This window comes from Bufo bufo, chromosome 1 (assembly GCF_905171765.1).
Source record: "Bufo bufo chromosome 1, aBufBuf1.1, whole genome shotgun sequence".
Taxonomy (NCBI): Eukaryota; Metazoa; Chordata; class Amphibia; order Anura; family Bufonidae; genus Bufo; species Bufo bufo.
Genome location: NC_053389.1, coordinates 472,077,501 through 472,082,473, shown reverse-complemented (window position 1 = coordinate 472,082,473; position 4,973 = coordinate 472,077,501).

The following is a 4,973-nucleotide window of genomic DNA, read 5'->3' as shown; positions in this document are numbered from 1 at the left end:
CATCTTCAGGATATGCCATCGATTTTACAGTACAAGAAAACCCCTTTAATTCCATAGATGGTCCGAATCTGTGATTGTCTACCTTTTACTGGTTTATGTGACACAGGGTGGACACATAAAGCTTAGCTTGTAAGTTTGAATACAAGAACTGGCTTATATCTAGCTGCTATACAGCCTGAGACATGGCTGTTATTATAAGGAGGTATGTAATACCTCATTGGCTACTGAAAAATACAGCCACTACAAACTACAGGCACTGGCCTCTCAATTAGATTGCAGAGGGCAGATGCAGAGGGAGTCCCCCCTTCATCTGTAAACCCCTTAGATGCTGTGGTCAGCATTGTTTATGGAATTATGACTACAGGTCCAGTTTGAGGACTAAAATGCAACATTGTATGTAATTTTAAAGTGCTTCAAATAAACGCCAATATTTTTACGAATCATGTTGCTGGAAACATTTACTGAGCTTTTTGAATAGCTGTATCCCTACACCTTCCATGACACACAATCCTCATCCAAAAGAACTGGGACATCAGCTGGTCATTATTCTTTCTACATAATAGGATCTGCCTGTTCCCACAAGGGTGCAGCCTAGACCAATGCTTCTAAAGAGGAAAGAAAATACGGTATGTATAGTCTGGCTGGATCAGAGCCAAACTGCCAAGGACACAGTTCAAAGTGCGTTGTGCATTGATTTGATAAAGCCTAGCATGCTTTAGGCCCTTTCACACAAGCGAGTATTCTGCGCGGGTGCAATGCAAGATTCGAACGCATTGCGCCCCCGCACGGAATCCGGACCCATTCATTTCAATGGTGCTGTGTACATGTGCATTGGTTTTAACGCATCACATGTGCATTGGTTTTCACGCATCACTTGTGCGTTGCGTGAAAATAGCAGCTTGTTCTATAAACTGCGATTTTCATTAGAAGTGAATGGGGCTGCGTAAAAAACACATCGCATCCGCACTTGCGTTTTTCACGGATGGTTGCTAAGAGATGTTGTTTGTATAACTTCAGTTTTTTATCACACGCGTGCAAAACGCATTAAATCGCATTGCACCCGCGTAATAAAAACTGAACAACTGAACGCGATCGCAGACAAAACTGAATGACTGTTAGCGAAATCTAAAATTTTTCACTAAACGCATTCGTAACGCATCTGGACCTAAGCCACACACGCTCGTCTGCAATGGGCCTTAGGGTTTTTGTTGAACTGGACAGGTGTTAGCAGATGAGAAGAGACTTCCCAAGTGATAGATTTAGGGCTGTTTCACACAAGCGGATGCCGTGCGTGTCATCCGCAGCGTGAATGACAGCCAAGCCCCGCACTGGACAGCAGAGACACAGACATAACATGATTGATAATGCTCCGTGCCTCTCTCTGATCTTTTTAGTACAAAATCACAATGAGATAAAGTTGTCACTGTGATTTTGTAGCAAAAAGATCACAGAGAGGCACGGAGCATTATCAATCATATTAATGCTCCGTGTCTCTGCTGTCCAGAGCGCGGCTTGGCTGTAATTCACGCTGCGGATGACATGCATGGCATCCGCTCGTGTGAAACAGCCCTTAGACAGAGGAACTCATTGCAGATCATGCTGTAAGACAGAGATGAAGCAGTTTCTTGAGCATCTATCCCTTCAGGCTCTTCCCGTGTCCCGCCCTGTATGTCCATATATGGAGTCAGTGCTTGTATTTCAGAAAAGTTTCTGCTGGGATTCGAACCCACGACCTTCTGTATCAGAGGCAAAGCACCTAACCACAAGACCATAAGAGCCGCCTTGCTGCTGACTGAAAAAATATGAGACTTCTACTGTTATAGCTAAGTCTACATCTATACCAGTGGCGTAGCTACAGGGGTCGCAGCGGTCGCAATTGCGACCGGGCCCCTGAGCCAGGGGGGCCCACTGCCCCCCCACCGCCTCCCGTCCTATTCAAAATGTGATCTAATAGTGCCGGGGCCCGGGGGCAGTGCGCACGGCGCAGCGCATTAGGCAGCCCACGTGACTGTGTCAGAGGGGGCGGCCTCGGAGGCAGACATTGAGTGAGGAGGAGCCGCCCGGAGGCGTGGTTTCCGCGCATCTCCGGCTCCCTCCCAGTCAGACACTCGGAAGCAGCAGGCAGGCGGCAGTGACTGTGCGGTGGCTGGCGGCGCGAGGTGAGTTTTGAATAGCCTCTGGCCGGCCGCCGGGCCCTCTAGCCCCTCTACAGTACTTTATAATACAGATGTGCCGCCGTAAAGCCCCCTCTCATCTCCCCTCTTGCTGCAGACTCAGGAATGTGCTTGCCTGTCCTTCCATTCTTTGGACAGAGACCCTAGCAACCAGTTGCTCTCCCGCTGTTCGAAGTACTACTTGTTGCAGCATGCCCTGCAAGCTTTACAAGTGAAGCTCTGGTAACTGAACGATACATGAGAGCGAGCAGTAAGGTGTTATGCATCTCCCAGTAGCTGGTTAATCACTGACAAATAGCAGAGAGATAAATATATATTTAGGGTATAGAAATTAAAGGAAAGCTGTCTGCTAAGAAACACACCATAAACCACCAGCATTACCTTACAGATGTTCTCAGCATGTTTCTAAATTTGGTTTTCTCTTTGCTCTCGGAAAAAACAGCTTGATTCCCATGCAGGCCACATGCAAATGAAGTTTTTGAAGTCAAGGGTGCTGTGGCTTTCTGGCTTAAAGGGAACCTGTCACCTGGATTTTGGGTATAGAGCTGAGGACACGGCCTGCTAGATGGCCGCTAGCACATCCACAATACCCAGTCCCTATAGCTCTGTGTGCTTTTATGGTGTAAATAAAACCCAATTTGATACATATGCAAATGAACCCGAGATGAGTCCTGTCCTTGACTCATCTCACGTACAGGACTCATCTCAGGGTAATTTGCATATGTATCAAATCGTTTTTTTTACACAATAAAAGCACACAGAGCTATGGGGACTGGGTATTGCAGATGTGCTAGCGGCCATCTAACAACCCATGTCCTCAGCTCTATACACAAAATCCCGGTGACAGGTTCCCTTTAAAGTCCAGCTCACCGTTCCCCCCTTCATGCCCCTTCACATTTGATTGATGGAATCCATTCTAATTTCATGTACAAATCCAGCTTGAAATTTCACGCATGCGCTGTATTGTCGGGATACCGGCGCCTCTGAAATGTTCCCCGCTGCTGTGTACTTGTCTTAAGTGGCTCAATGTGCAGGTGCAGGCTCACCTTTGCACGAGCACACCACAAAACAATGCAGCGCGTATACGTCACTAACAGGACCAGAAGCACGCATAGTTTTGTGGCGCCCTCGTATCAGAGAGCAAAGAGAAAACTAAATTTAGAAACGTAATTAGAACATCTGCCAGGTAATGCTGGTGGTTTATGGTGCGTTTTTTAGCTGACAGCAGGGGCGTAGCTATAGGGGGTGCAGAGGTAGCAGTTGCTACCGGGCCCAGGAGCCTGAGGAGGCCCAAAGACCCTTGTGGTGCATAAGAAGAAACCAGTATTATAGAAAGTGCATGCTGGTCAAGTTACACCTCTGGCTCAAGGGGGTGCCATTTCAATTTTTGCCTCGGGCAGCACCAAGGCCTTGTGCTTCCTGCCCCTGGCCACAAAGCACTGAGGGAAGGGGGGCCCCAAGCTGAACTCTTGCACCAGGGCCCATGAATCATTAGCTACGCCCCTGATCTATACACATGACAGCTGTTCATATATAGAGCTATAGCAGAGATGAGTGTGCTGGTACAGCTGTCATATAGAGATATAGCAGTGCTGGGTGCGTTGGGGCAGCTGTCATGTGGATAGATGTACACTTAGCCAGCTATAACAGTAGAAGTCTCATATTTTTTCAATATTTTTTCAATATGCCTCCTTTATGGCTGTGTGGGTAAATGCTTTGCCACTGATACATTGGACGTCGTGGGTTGGAATCCCAGACACATCAGGAGACTTTAGGATACAGTAAGATTAGATCACGTTAGTGTAGTTACGCCGCTGCCTGTGTGTAGTGTCTGTGTGTGTTAATAAAAAAAAAAAAAAAAAAACAGAATGCGGTCCGGACGGGCCCCCAGTGGCATAGGGCCCCATAGCCGTTGCTATGGCGATCCCTACGCCACTGGCGCCGTTGATAGTTTAGCTCCTTAGTTGGGTGGTATGTGTGTTGGGTGTATTAATGTATGTGTATATATGTATATTTAGTTTATGCATTTATATAGCGCTACTATATTCCGCAGTGCTTTACAGACATTAGCATCCAACTGTCCCCACTGGGGCTCCCAATCTAAGGTCCCTATCAGTATGTCTTTGGAGTGTGAGAGGAAACCCACACAAACATGGGGAGAACATACAAACTGTGTATTTATGTGTATGTGTGTTGCATATATATGGTGTATGTATATGTAAACATGTGTTGTGACGCCGCGTGTCCGCCGTTGAGTAGGGAACCTGTTAAAAATTTATATACCACCACAGGTTACTATCCCCTAGCATCGGAATCAAGACAAGCATATATCGATCACCTGAGGAGGAGTGGAATCCATTATCCAAAAAAACATCAAGTCGTGCAAATAACACCTGTCATATAGAGGAAATCCTCATCCATTGCGGGGCCACATGTATAACCAGCGTTGGCGCGAGATTTCCTGACGACTGATAGCCCTTGAGACCGGAACTCACAACTACACAGAAGGTATACCGTGTCGAGGGCAAAAAGAATCCACGAAAGTCCTCCCGGTAATATTGTTACAGTTTGTCAAAGTAAGCGATCACATTATCTGGATGATACAGCGGGACGCCGCTGTTATAGACAAGTGAGCGGGACACCGCTCTGTTCATTGTCAGCGCTTGATTGCGCTTAAGATTGAAGATTGCCTGGCATAGTGATTCGGATTTTAGAGGACAATTGGCGGTTATCTATCGGATTTGATACAACTTTTATATTGTGGACATTTTACATTGTTGTGGGTTTGGTTGACCATCA